Source organism: Panthera tigris, chromosome A2, assembly GCF_018350195.1.
Source record: "Panthera tigris isolate Pti1 chromosome A2, P.tigris_Pti1_mat1.1, whole genome shotgun sequence".
NCBI classification, from domain to species: domain Eukaryota; kingdom Metazoa; phylum Chordata; class Mammalia; order Carnivora; family Felidae; genus Panthera; species Panthera tigris.
Window position 1 is genome coordinate 111,998,782 of NC_056661.1, and position 15,800 is coordinate 112,014,581.

The following is a 15,800-nucleotide window of genomic DNA, read 5'->3' on the forward strand; positions in this document are numbered from 1 at the left end:
CCAAAGATAGAACCACAGTGCTCATTACTTTATGCAATGGATCTCAAACTATAATTTGCATTGAATCACTTGTAGAGCTTGTTAAAATGTATATTCATGGTTCATACTCTACAGAGACTCCAATTCAATAATCTGAGCAGAGGATCAGGAATCTGCATTTTTATCAAGAAGCCTGCATCCTGACACAGGTGCTGCAAGAATCATAGTTTAATAATCACAGAGAAACCAGTAGCCTACCTTATGTCCTTCTAAAGACTCATCGTTGAGCCATGTCTACAATCAGCCATCAGCTTTTGGGTTGTAAGGTATCTTCTAGTAGCAGCTTCTCTCTAAATGTTGGGCTGATAATATTTATTTTATATGTAGATAAGTATATACATGTATCTCCATGTAGATGTATCATTAATACCTCCTCTTCAAATGCATACATAAATGGATAAAAACTCCTAATCAGTCACTGAATGACTATCCAAGTTAAGGCAAACTAAATACTTTGAATCTGTTTCCTCATCTTTAAAATGGTTTACAATGCTGCCTCATAGAATTATGGTGAGGATTGAAGGAGCAAATATATATACAATGCATTTAGCTCAATAGCTAGTGAAGAATAAAAAGGTCAGTAAATAATATTAGTGTTAAAGTATAGGGACGAAGACAGTACAATCCTGTGATGTAAAGAAGTTGCATTATGATTTCTAGAGCTCTTTCACCTACATTATGTCATTACATTCTCACAATGTGTATGTGAAATAGAGGGTATAGGATATGTTCCGATTTATAAGTAAGATTCAACTTCTGACTGCTGTCATGAGCGTTTGCTCACAGACTGAGTAAAACAAAATATGAGCCTCAATGCGGCTGAAAGAGTAGGACTTTCTTTTGCCTTTTGAATCCAAGAAATTAGTGTGCCCCAGAATGCCGCTGTAAAGTAAGAGTTCATGGTGACTTTCAAATTTATAGCTCACTGGTTAAGAGCTTAAGGTTTTAAGGGCACCTGGGTGGCTTAGGTGTCTGACTCTTGATCTTTGCCAGGCCATAATCTCGTGGTTTGTGAGATCAAGCCCCATGTCAAGCGCTGCACTGACAGCGTGGAGCCTCCTTGGGATTCTCTCTCTCTCTGCCCCTCCCCTGCTCACTGGCTTGCACTCTCTCTCTTTCTCGAAATAAATATTTTTTAAAAAAGAGTTTAGGTTTTAGAATAGACAAATTTGGTTCCACCACTTTAATAGTTGTGTTAACAATGTTATTTAAGTCTTCAAAGCTTCAAGTTCCTCTTGTAAAAATAAGGCTAATAAAGCAATGACTAAATAAGATCATTTGCATAGTAGTAATAATATCTAATATTTATTGAAGCTTCCATAAAATACTTTTCACAGTGCATAGCAGGGTAATGCTCAAAACAGAGCTGGTGTATAAGCCACCCATTCACGTATGCTACAAGCACCACTAATGTTTGGAGCTCTTATTACAGTTGCCAACTCAAAGAGTAAAACAATGAATTTGTTCCTAATGTGAAAAGATAGCTAATGGACAAATGATTAGTCACCATTATAAGTACTTTATTAGAAAACAGAGCAAACATGTAGAGAGTCCCAGATCAGAAAATAACTCTATGGCAAGGTCCGCTTTCTGCCCTGTGCAAGACCTTGTCTCTTCTCTAGAGATTGCTATGATCCTTTCATTTTACCAAAGAAAGACTTTCACTTGGGGAATTCCTTTATAGCGTTCCATGGTTTTATCCCGAATGCTCTTAGTCTGGAAAATTACTTTGTATTCTTATGTTTAATATTCTGAGTTTCTGTTAAAGATGGAATTTTTGCTGAGTTAAAGGATCACACAGTTCTTACAGGTCCCAGTTTGGCACCAAACTTTAATCTTTTGTGGCTTTGAGTTAGTCTTGGCAGAGCACTTCTAGAGTAGGAGGATTTTTAATGTTTTTTTTTTTTTTAACAAGGCACTTTAAAGTGTTCATTTAGGCTCAGACCAAAGTAAACTGACCACTCTATTCCCATGAATTTTAGAGGGACAAGGGTTAGAATTCACGGGAAAATGTGGTAAGCAAACCTACTGAGAATTTAGTTGATATTGTGGGTTGATACTATAAAGCAGAAGGAAGACTATGGTGTTACTAAAAGAAACTTTCTCACAAAGACTTTTTTTTTTAACTTTCCACTATGCTATGCTCCCATAATACTAGAGGTGTTTTGAATATATAAATATACATGTATACATAAACACACACACACACACACACACACACACATATACTTTGTACCAATGCCAAAAGTTGAGTGATAAAAATTGATACTTTCCTAAATATGAAATCATAAAATGAACTTCCAGTATAAAAGAATAACTCTAAAATTTTTATTGAAAATGGCAGTGAAAATTTTAAAGTCTAACATGACAGTGAAGAACCATAATTTTCCAAACACTGTCAGCTGCTAATAGATCCTACAGTGACTATACAGCATATTTGTCTTGCTAAGTAGACATTGATCTGAAGTAAGTGAAAGACAGTAATATTTTCTCACAATACTTTTTTCTCTTCTACATAGCTTTTCTTATTATGTATTATGTCTGAAAACTATATATGATTTTGGAACTTTTCATCGTCAGGAATATTTGAGATGGAAAACTGATATTCTGCTTTTAATTCTTGCTCATAAGTTGTGATGAATTTCCGATGAGACTTTTTCTTGAGAGAACTCATATCTCAAATATAGCTTAAAGGTTAAAAATTAAATATGTCTTATAATGGTAACATTGTTTATTATTATGATAAATTTTAGTATCCAATAATTCTATAAAGATTAAAAGAATAATACTACTTTATTTCTACTGTATTCTATCTTTTGAATCATGTAGTCATTATTTTTCAAAATCTTCTTAAATCTATCTAGCTAAGGTAGCTTTTCTACTATTAACACCTCAGTGAAGTTTCTTATTTTGTTAACTATTCTTTTTTATTGAGACATAATTGACATATAGCATTGTATAAATGTAAAGTGTTGATTTGATACATTTATGTGTTGCAATATGATTCCCACTATAGCTTTAGCTAATACCTCCATCATATCACAAAATTATAATTTCATTTTGTGTTTAGAACATTTAAGATGTAGTGTCTTAAGTTTAATGACTCCAACTTGTTGCATTCACTTAATAAGTATTTACTATAATCCTTAAAAAAAAAGCTAATTATCCCATCTGGGCTTCAAATAAAGTGATTTTAATGAGTAAAAAAAGTCTAGTCTCTTAGCAACCCTGAAGTATGTAATACAGTATCATTGACTGTAATCACAATGCTGTGCATTAAATCTCAAGAATTTATTCATCTTCTAACTGCAAGTTTGCACTCTGTGACCAATATCTTCCTGATTACCCCACCTCCCAGCCACTAGAAACAACTATTCTATTCTGTTTCTAAGAATTCAGCTTTTTTGGGTTCCATTTTTTAGTGAGATATGTCCTTCTTTGTCTGACTTATCTCACTTAGCATAATGCCCTCAAAGCCAAATGGCAGGATTTCCTTCTTTGTCAGAGTTGAATAATATTCCATTTTATACATTTACCATATCTTCTTTAGGAATACTTAGATTGTCTCCATGTCTTGGCTATTGTAAGTAATGCTGCAATAAACATGGGAGTACAGATATCTTTTCAATATACTGTTTTCATTTCCTTTGGATATATACCCGGAAGTAGAATGCTGGATCATTAGGTAGTTCTATTTTAATATTTTCAGGGAACTTCATAATGTTTTCCATAATGACTGAACCAATTTACATTCCTGCCCTTGTCTTGTTCTTGATCTTAGAGGAAAAGATTTTAAACTGTGACCATTGAGTATGATGTTAGCTGTGGGCCTAACATACATGGATTTTATTATGTTGAAGTACATTTTCTTCTACATCCAATTTGTTGAGAGCTTTTATCATGAAAGAGGTTGAATTTTGTCTACTACTTTTTCTATTATGCATCTATTGAGCTGATCATATTATTTTTATCATTTGTTCTATTATTGTGATGTATCACATTTATTGATTGGGATATAATTAACCATCCTTACATCCCAGGGATGGATCCCACCTGATCATGGTATATGATCCTTTTGTTGTTGTTGTTTTGTTTTTTTTAAACATTAATCAAAATGGCTAGCATTTATTCATCATTCATGTTATATCAGGTTGAGTGTTTAACATGGATTACTAGGGCTTATAAAAACCCTGGTATATGATCATTTTAATGTCCTGTTGATTTAGGTTTGCTAGTATTTTGTTGAGAATTTTCACATTTCTATTCAAAAAGGATATTGCCCTGTAGTTTTCTTTCTTATAGTATCCTCATCTAGCTTTAGTATCAGGGTAATGCTGTCCTGTAAAATGAGCTTGGAAGTGTTCCCTCCTATTTAATTTTTTGAAATAGTTTGAGAAGGATTGGTGTTACTTCTTCTTAAGTGTTTGGTAGAACTTAAGGGAAACCATCTGGTCCTGGGCTTTTCTTTGTTGGGACATTTTTGATTATTGATTCAGTCCCTTTGCTATTTAATTATTCAGTAGGTTATATTTTTTCTAGAAATTTATTCATTTCTTCTAAGTTATCCAGTTTGTTGGTGTTCAATTATTGTTTATTTTATAATTGTTTCTTTTTATCTTTTGTATTTCTGTGGTGTCAGTTATAATATCTCCTCTTTCATTTCTGATTTTACACATTTTAATCTTCTCTCTTTTTTTTTCTTAGTATAGCTACTGTTTGTCAACCTTGTTTATCTTTTCAAGAAACCAGATTCTAGATTCTTTTGCCTTTGCTACTGTTTTTCCAGTCTCAATTTCATTTATTTTCATTCTGATTTCTGTTATTTCCTTCCTTCTGCTAACTTTGGGTTTGGTTTATTCTTTTTCTAGTTCCTAATAGTGTACAGTTAGGTTGTTCATTTGAGATATTTCTTTTTCTTGTTTTTTTTTTTTCTTTTGAGTGAGAGAGAGAGCAGAGGAGGGACAGAGAGAAAGAGAATCCCAAGCAGGCTCCACGCCATCAGTGTAGAGCCTGACGTGGGGCTCAGTCCCACAACTCTGAGACTGTGACCTGATCTGAGACCCAAGAGTCAGATGCATAACCAAAGCAACCCAAGAATCCTGAGATCTTTCTTTTTCTTAATGTAAGCATTTACCACTTTAAACTTTTCTCGTAGAACTGCTTTGCTGCATCTTATAAGTTTTTGGTATATCGTGTTTCCATTTCATTTGTTTCAGGATATTTTTGGATTTCTCTTTTGATTTTTCTTTAATCCATTTGTTGTTTAGGAGTATGTTGTTTAATTTACACACCTTCATGAATTTTCTAGTTTTTCTCCATTATTTCTAATTTTATACTATGTCAGAAAAGATGCTTGTATCATTTCAGTTTTCTTAAATTTGTTAAGACTTGTTTTATGAGTGTACATATGATGTAACCTGGAAAACGTTTTATGTGCACTTGAGAAGAATATGTATTCCACTGCTATTGTGTGGACTATAATGTAGATGTCTGTTAGGTCCATTAGATCTAAAGTTCCAGTCCGTTGTTTCAGTATTGATTTTCTGTCTGGATGATCTATCCATTGTTGAAAGTGGAGTATTAAAGCCTCCAACTATAATTGTGCCATTGTCTATTTTTCCCCTTACATTTATTAGTACTTAATATATTTGGGTGTTCCAGTGTTGAGTGCATAAATATTTACAGTTTTTATTCCCTGTTAATGAATTGACCCCTTTATCATTATATAATGGTCTTCTTTATTGCTTGTTACAGTTTATGACTTAAAGTCTATTTTGTCTGATATAAGTATAGCCACCCCTAATTTCCAAATGCATGGAATATCCATTTTCATCCCTTCACTTTGAGCTTATGTGTGTCCTTAGAGGTGAAGTGAATCTCTTGTAGGCAGCATATAGTTTGGTCTTGTTTTTTAATTGTTTTTTCATTCAGCCACTCTGTGCCTTTTGATTACAGAATTGAAAACATTTAAGTAATCATTAATGGATACTTACTTCCTGATGCCATCTTTTTAATTGTTTTCTGGCAGTGTTGCAGTTCCTTTGTTCCTTTCTTCCTCTCTTTCTTCCTTCGTGAATTAATTATTTTTCTGTAGTAGTATGGTTTCATTGCCTTCTCTTTGTCCTTTGTATACTTACTGTAGTTTTTTGCTTTGTGGTTACTGTGTGTTGCAATTAGGGAGGATCAACATAAAACATCTTCTGGATATAACAGTCTATTTGAAACAGATAGCAACTTTGATCACATACAAAAACTCCTCTCCCCAACATTTTATGTTTTAACATCATAATTTACATCTTTTTATATTGTGTATCCAATAATTAATTATTACAGCTATAATTATTTTTAATACTTCTGATCTTAAATTTTACACTAGAGTTAAGTGATTAACAGACCATTGCATTACAGTATAGAGTATTCTGAATTTGACTATGTACATACTTTATCAGTATGTTTTATATTTTTATGTTAATTTTATATATTTGCTTCCTTTCATTTCAGTTTTAAGAATTCCTGTTAGCATTTCTTGTAAGGCAGGTCTAGTAATGACAAATTCCGTCAGCTTTTGTTTGTCTGGGAAAATCTAACTCTCCTTCATTTTGGAAGAACAACTTTGCCAGCTCAAGTATTCTTGGTTGGCAGTTTTTTTCTCTTCCTGTACTTTGAATATATTATCTTACTCCCTCCTTACCTGCAAGATTTCTGCTGAGAAATCCACTGATAGCCTTATGGGCATTCCCTTGTATGTGAAGAATTTGAATTTCTTCACTTCATGAACTTGGATGTCTAGATCTCTCCCTAGATTTGGTAAGTTCTCAGTCATTACTTCTTAAATTTGCTTTCTGTCCCTTTATCCCTCTCTTCTCCTTATAGGGCTCTAATAAGACCTATATTGTTTCTATTAATGGTGTCCTATTATTCATATAGGCTTTCTTCACTCTCTTTCATTCTTTTTCTTTGTTCTCCTCTGACTGGTAATTTTATATGACCTACCTGTCTTCTACTTTATAGATTCTTTCTTCTGTTTGATACAGTGGTCTATTGATGCTTTCTATTGCATTTTTTTAAAATTTTATTCATTTGTATTCTTCAGCTCCAGAATTTCTGTTTTTTGTTTTTATGATTTCTCTCACTGTTATACTTCTCATTTTGTTCAGGTATTGTTTTCCTGATTTTATTGAACTTTCTTTGTATTTTCTAATAATAGGTTACTTAGCTTCCTTGAAACAACTATTTTGAATTCTTAATCAAGCAAATTGTAGCTCTCCATTTCTTTGGGAAATGGAAAATCATTGTGTTCCTTTGGTGGTGTCATGTTTCCTTGATTTTTCATGCTCCTTAAAGTCTTGGAATACTATCTGTATATTTAAAGTAACAGTCACCTCCTCCTGTCTACTGACTGGCTTAGGGATAAAAATACCTCCATCAGCAGTATTAGAGATTCTGAGGCATTCTCAGGCCTTTTCAATGGATATGCCTGCTCCCCACTTCTTGTCCCCTTGGAAATTCCTAAGATTGTATGCCTTCTCTTGCAAAGCCAGATGCTGACAGCTTCTTGTTTGCTTGCTTTCCCTAGAATAGTGCTCAGTTTTGTGTGTTGTCTCCCAGTCCTACAGAGTCAGGCAAGCTTTTTATGCATGTATATGCTCATTAGCTGTCTGCAGAGACTTGTTTCCACTACCCCCGGGGTTGGTGGGTGTGGGTAAGTCATGCAGAATGTTGGGGTGTCCCTGGGCCACCTAAGGGGAGATCTGCAGGCAAGATGTCCCCAGCAGCTCATGAGTTGGCTTCCTGCCATGCAGTTAATAGAATCTGCATTCCTTTTTTTATGTTCCATTCCAAGCCCTGGATGTTGTTCCCCAAGCCACTCCCTGCCCTGCAGTTATGTAGCATGCCTCAGTATTGTGGATGGGGTAAAAAAGAAATAGGTATCTTTAGCAGCTTCCAACCCAGCTGAGAAAGTGACACTGTTTCTCTAACTTTCTTCAATCCATCCTATCTTAGAATTTTTTGCTCTAACAGTGTGCTGGAACTTTTCCACTGGACCCTTGGACTTCCACAAAGGCACTCTTATATATGAATGATTGTCTAGATTGGTGTGCTTTGAAAAGAAGATGGTAGAAAGCTCCTATTTCATCTTTTTGATCCCTGTCTAACTCTGACTTTGCTTTTTTTTTTTTAATAGTGATGTTACAATAACATTTTGTGTTAATTGATATGGGTTGTTTGCTGAAAAGTGGCAAAATAAAACAAGTAGTTACATAATTTTAAAAAGGACACTAGGTGTTAATTGAGTTGTAAACACTGTGTTTAGTGCTGTTCAGTAAGGATTAAATGACTTAGCCAAAATTATAGGTGTATTGTGAATGGGGAATCCAGATTTTGAGTCTAGGCAGTTTGATTCTAGAACTATGCTTCTGAGTATGATAGCCTTTTGCAATATGTAACTATTTAAATTTGAATTAAATTATATAAATAGAAAATCATTTTTCTCACTGCTATATTGCAAGCGCCCAATAGCTACACACGCCTACTGGCTACCATATTCTGTTTGAACAGTAAACAGAATATTCCCATTTTTGCAGAAAGTTCTATTAGATGGCACCACTCTAGAAGGAAAATTCTGAGCATCTATACTGTACCATGTCACCTGTGCTTTTATATACCATTGTCAAATTATTAAAGCAAATTTATTCTCAAAGATTTAATTTTTCCTTCTGTGCAGATAACCATCACAAGTATCTCTCTAGCTTGGCAATTTTCCTAATTATCAGTACCACATTTCCATCTGTATGCCAGGTATGTTCACTTGGACAGTCCAGTATCAACCCAAACATATTTTTAAATTGAATATCACCTTTTCCCCAAAATCACCTCCCTCTATTGACTTGCCCATTTCCATCTTTGCTTCTCATTTATTTCAGATAATGAAGCTTAGTCATTGAATTTTTATTTTTTGTTCCTTCTTTATCGTTCTATGAATCTATATCCTGTCAACCTTCCCTTAAAAATGTCTCTCAAATATAATTTTTCTACTGCTATGACACTGCACCATAATGAATGTACTTGAATCTTATTTTTCCCCAAGTCCTTCCAGTCTACCCATGATATTAGATCAATAATACCAAATACCATATATATGCAATGGAGTATTACTCGGCAATCAAAATGAATGAAATCTTGCCATTTGCAACTACATGGATGGAACTGGAAGCTATTATGCTAAGCGAAATTAGTCAGAGAAAGGCAAATACCATATGACTTCACTGCTTTGAGGCATTTAAGATACTACAAAAAAGGTGAACATAAGGGAAGGGATGCAAAAATAATATAAAAACAGGGAGGGGGACAAAACATAAGAGACGCTTAAATATAGAGAACAACAGAGGGTTGCTGGAGGGATTGTGGGGGGGTGGATGGACTAAATGGGTAAGGGGCATTAAGGAATCTACTCCTGAAATCACTGTTGCACTATATGTTAACTAACTTGGATGTAAATTTAAAAATTAACTAATTTTTTAAAGAGTAATACCAAATACCAGTGGCTGTGTCCCTCTCATTGTCAGAAAATTATATTTGCCCTTAAAAATTGATTAAATGCCTTCTACAATCTTATCTACCTTATCTGTTTATCCATTTGTGCATAAACTGTTCATTCTAACCAGACTGGTCTCATTCCTCTGTTGTTACATAATTCCCCTTTGCAATCCTAAAATATTCTTGTTCCTCCTCCACACATCTTCACTTATTGAGATCTTAACCATACTTTAAGGACTAACCTCAGGGCCCTTCTTATCCATGGAGCAAAACCATTTTAAGTCATAATGTTCTTTTCACTTGCTAGAGTAGTCACTCTATGTACTAGTTATCATATAAGCTCCTGTCTTACTGGGTGGATTAGGGTTCTTCAGAGTAACAGAACCAATAGGATATATATATCCCATTGGGTTTATCTGTATATATAGGCATCTGTATATCTGGCTGTGTGTGTGTGTGTGTGTGTGTGTGTGTGTGTGTGCGTGTGCGCGCGCGTGCGCGCGTGTGTGTGTGTGTGTGTGGAGAGAGAGAGATTGATTTTAAGCCATTGACTTACATAAGTATGGTGACTGGCAAGTCTGAAATCCTCAGGGCAGGCTAGAAGGATGGAAATTCTAGGAAGAAGTTGATGTTTTGAGACTGAAGGCCGTCTAAAGCCAGAATTTTTTCCTCTTCAGAAGACCTCAGCCTTTTCTCTTAATTCCTTTAACTGATTGGATGAAGACTACCTACATTATGAAGGGTGATCTGCTTTACTAAGACTCTACTAATTTAAGTGTTAATTACATCCAAAAAGTACTTTCACAAAAACAGTTAGATGGGTATTTAATCAAACAACTAGATGCCATTGCCTAGCCAAATTGATACATAAAATCAACCATCTCTTTGGATTTACATATTTTTAGAGCTCTTAACTCTAAAGTCCAGCTAGACATATGAGGGGAAAAAGGAACAGCATTTGAGAAATTGCAGTATATAAATATTACAGGATATGAAAACAGTTGGAGCTTGTGAAGAGTATAAAACACTCCTCCATTTCAGAAAGAAGAGCTTTATGAAGAAAAAGGAAACAAAAAAAATTTTCTGAAATTTGTTCATATACAACAATAATCTCCCTACTAATACTTTCTACTACTAGTAGTATGTTCCTTTCGGTGTTTCTATAAAGTTCATATCTTCTTTTATCTAATCAGAAATCCTGTGTTTTCCATCCAACCAGTCTCTTTTAGCTATGCATCAGATTATTCTAATCCAGCCTGCTTAATTAAGTGCCACTCAAAAAATTTATTTCTGTAGTGATATTTTGTCATATGACTTTCCCTCTTGGCATATGAAGTCAGAATTTTTTTTAAAAGCAAGATCCCTTGTAAACAAAATATTTCTTTCTAATTTTATATTTCTTTGTATCCTCTGTATTACTTGATATGATAACCTCTGCATAGTTATTAATTGGTAAGGATTGGCTGACTGACAGGTTCTGCTTTGGCTACATAAGGTGTTCTGAGTTCTATTCTCACATTACCTATTGATTTTTGGATATTACTACTTGATTATCTCATCAGTATCTCACACCTGACGTGTTTCAAACCAATCCCCTGTTCCTTTTGAAACATTGGGTGATATGGAAGAACAAAAGGACAGCCATCATGACCATCCTATATCTTCCCATATAATGATGACCTCCACACTGTCCTGTTATTTTCTTTCATCTTGTATTCCTTTGCCTCAGTGCACTTTTTCTCTCTACCATATAAATCATACTCTCTGTGCCTGGGATACTCTTCTTGATCTCTATATGGCAACTTCCTTCTTGTAATTCACCTTAAACATTATCTTCTATAAGAGGCTTTCTCTGACTAGACAGTATATCTACTACATTATTCTTTACGATATTGCCCTGTTTTAATTCTATGGCTAAAACTTACCAGTATGTCATTTTTAAAAATGTACTCCACGCAAGACACCTGGGGGGCTCAGTCGGTTAAGTGTCCAACTTCAGCTCAGGTCATGAGCTCAAGGTCTGTAAGTTTGAGCCCTGCGTCAGGCTCTGTGCTGTCAGTTCAGAGCCCGGAACTTGTTTTGGATTCTGTGTCTCCCTCTCTCTCTCTCTCTCTCTCTCTCTCTCTCTCGGCCCCTCCCCAACTCACTCTCTGTCTCTATCAAAAAATGAATAAACAGTAAAAAAAACTTTTTTTCATAAATAAATAAAATGCACTCCATGCAATTCTGATACCAGAGGTCCTTTGTTCACACTTTAAAACCTTGCTGTGGATAGTAGATAAGAACAATGTGTTACCATCACACTGCATTTTTAACTTTATTTTTATATTCTTAGTTTTAACAGAAAGAAAACTTCCTCTAGAGAATTAGTGCCTTCTATTTACCAAGACTTTTTGTTAAATACTTTAGAGTTGTGCTTCTCCAAATTTTACGTGCACACAAACCACTTGGAGAATCTTGTTAAAATATTCAGTAATTCTAGAGTGGGATCCAAATTCTGCATTTCCGGAATGGATTTTAATTTTTTTTTAATGTTTTATTTATTTTTGAGAGAGAGAGAGAGAACGAGCAGGGAAGGGGCAGAGAGAAGGGGACAGAGGGTCCAAAGAGGGCTCTATGCCAACAGCAGAGAGCCCGACATGGGGCTCGAACTCACAAATCGTGAGATCATGACCTGAGTGAAGTTAGTCATTCAACCCACTGAGCCACCTTGGCACCCTCTGGAATGGATTTTAAAAAGTATGATTCAGTACAGCCATTGTAGAAAACAATATGGAAGTTTCTCAAAATATTAAAAACAGAACTACCATATGATCCAGCAGTTACCTTTCTGGGTATATATCAGAAGGAAGTCAAATCACTATCTTGACATATCTCTACCCCATGTTCATTGCAGCATTATTTACAAAAGCCAAGAAATGGAAGCAACCTAAGGGTCCATCAACAGATGAATGAATAAAGAAAATGTGGTGTGTATTCACACACACATACATACACACACACACACACACACACACACACACATACATACACATACACACATGATGGAATATTATTCAGCCATAAAAAAGGAAGTCCTCACGAAAGGAAAAACCAATTTATGATGAGTCTTGAAGGAACTATGCTAGATGAAATAAGTCAGACAGAGAAGGACAAATATTGTACGATCTCGTATGTGGAATCTAAAAAAATATTAATTGCTTTTCTACCCACTAACAATCAGGAAAGAAAATTAAGAAAACAATTCCATTATAACATTATCATAAAATACTTGGAAATAAACTTAGTCAAGGAAAGAAGACAGAAATGAATGAAAAGGCATTCTATGTTCATGGACTGGAAGACTTATATTATTAATATGACTGAAAGTGATCTACAGATCTAAGAGGACTGAAAGTATTACTGAAAGTGATCTACAGATTCAATGTAACCCGTATGAAAATCCCAATAACATTTTTTTGCATAAATAGGAAAACCCATCCTAAAAATCCTATAGAGTTTTAATAGCAAATAAAAAAACCATCTTTAAAAAGATAGCAAATAGCAAAAATAGCAAATAGCTGAACAATAGCAAAACAGTAGCAAAATGGCAAAGAGCAAAGATAATCTTGAAAATAGCAAAAACAATCTTGAAAAAGAACAAATTTGGAAGAGTCACACTTCCTGATTTCAAAATATATTACACAGCTATAGTAATCAAAAGAATGTAGAACTAGCATAAAGACATATAGACCAATGGAATAAAATAGCCCCAAAATAAGCTCTCACATATATGATAAAATGATATTCAACAAGGATGTCAAGACCATTCAGTGGAGAAAAACAGTGTTTTCAATAAATGGTGCTGGCAAAACTTGATATCTACATATAAAAGAATGAAGCTAGACCCTTTATTTTACGCCATGTGGAAATATTAACTCAAAATGGATTAAAGATCTAAATGTAAGTGCTAAAACTATCAAACCTTTAGGAAAAAAAAAAACAGAGAAAAGCTTTATGACATTGGATTTGGTAATAATGTCTTGACTATGATACCAAAGCCCAGGCAATAAAAAGCAAAAATAGATAAATTTAACATCATCAAAATAAAAAACTTTTGTGCATCAAAGGCTACAATTACAAGACTGAAAAGACAACCCACAGAATGGGAGAGAGTATTTGCAAATCCTATAATCTGATAATGATTTAATATCCAGAATACATAAGGAACTACAAGTTAAGTATAAAAAAAAATGTTTAATGAACAGTGACTTAAATACACATTTCTGCAAAGAAGACATACAAATGGCTAATGAATACATTAAAAGATGCTTAATTTCAGTAGTCATTAGGGAAATGCAAATCAAAACCATAATGAGACCACTTTATACCTGTCAGGATTACTATTACCAATAAACTAGAAAATAAAAGTGTTGGTGAAGATATGGAGAAACTGGAACTTTTGTGCTTTGCTGGTAGGAATGTAAAATGGTACAGCTACTGTGAAAAGCAATATGACAGTTTCTTAAAAAGGTAAACAGAATTGATATATGATCCATTATTTCCACTTCAATTCCAAAAGAATTGAAAGAGGGCTCCAATATTCATATACCAATGTTCATAGTAGCACTATTCACAGTCACTAATAGGTGGAAACAATCCAAATGTCCATCAACAAATGAATGGGTAAACAAACTGTGGTATATGTACATATATACTGTGCCTTAAAAAGGAAAGAAACTTTGGGGCACCTGGCTGGCTCATTCAGTTAAGTGTCCGACTTCATTTCGGCTCAGGTCATGAGCTCTCAGTTCATGAGATCAAGCCCCATGTCAGGCTCTGCAGCTGCAATGTGGAGCCTGCTTGAGATTCTCTCTCTCCCTCTCTCTCAAAATAAATAAATAAACTTAAAAAAAAAAAAAGGAATGAAACATTGATACATGACATATCATGGATGAAACTTGAAAGCATGCTGAATGAAATAAGCCTGACACAAAGGGAAAAATATTGGTACCATTCTACTTATCTGAGATGCCTAGAATAGGCAACTTCATAGAGACAGAAAGCAGAATGGTGGTGACTAGGGACTGGAGAAAAGAAAAAATGGAAAGTTTTTTAATGGGTACAGAGTTTCAGTTTGGCATTATAAAAAATTTCTGTACTGGTGATGCTTGCACATTGTGTATGTATTTAATGCCACCGAATGGTAACTTAAACATGGTTAAAATATTAAGTTTTATGTATATTCTGCCATAATTTAAAAAAAATTAATTCTGCATGTCTAGTAAAGCCCCACGTGTTGCAGATGCTACTGGTCTTGGGACCACACTGAGCAGCAAGGACATAGTATAGAGAAAAAAGTGGAGGGGGGCATGTGAGTTCTTCAGGAGAAGGGAACATATGTTTTTAGTTCTATAAACTAGCAGCTGATACATAATGCAATCTTAACACCTTTTTCAAGGAATTTATGAAGGAGTAATTAAAGAAATACAATCTAATAGGGTAACTAAGAATTGTAATATAAGAATGTGTCAGTGAACATGATATAGATTTGAGAAAAGCAAAAAAGAAAATTAAAGACACTACAGATCTTTAAAAATTATTTCTTTGGCTGAGTGGGGGTGTTTTTTGCTCACTTTGTTTCCCATGTGCAGTATGGCATGAAGAACATTGTGTGCTTTACCTGGAAAGTCACCATTGTCATAATCAGATATTACAGCATGATCAGAAAATAAGCTTAGTAAAGCACAGTTTAAGAGTACACTTAGGTATTTGCTGAGGAGAGAAACCACACACAATTTTGGTTTAAATGAACGGATCATGCACTCACTGAGGTAAGCCCAAATTGTTTTGATTTCTTTTTATGAATTTGTAAGGTTTTTAGTATAGCTGTTAACTTCCGTAAAATTCAAATGATTGGTAGAGTCTATTTTATTATTTCCCTTACATATATGTCAAATAACTGGAGATAATGTAAAGTCAAGTATGGCAGTTGTAAATATTTCTTATGTGAAATTATGACCATTGATTTATGAAAAAGGAAAAGTATGCCAATGTATTCATATCATGCTTTATTTATCAGCCACTAAAAATTGACTCATTGAGCCTTATTCCTTCATGGAGAAGCTTACTATTAAAAACGGTACTGTTTGTTTGTTTGCTTTTTTCAGACACTTGGGTAATATTTCATTAGTAACTCTACTCTACAATTTAAATCCATACTATTTATAATTATCTCAATATAG

General features: G+C 34.3%; 1 protein-coding gene across 1 annotated transcript in view; it reads left to right on the top strand.

Annotated features, from left to right (window-relative positions):
* The first annotated feature begins 277 nt into the window (after positions 1–277).
* Positions 278–15,800, top strand: part of ABCB5 (ATP binding cassette subfamily B member 5) — a 134,975-nt gene continuing 119,452 nt past the window's right edge. The window contains exon 1 of the mRNA XM_007089072.2: positions 278–305. The gene's annotated coding sequence lies outside the window, so the exon portion shown is untranslated. The remainder of the gene's footprint in view (positions 306–15,800) is intronic.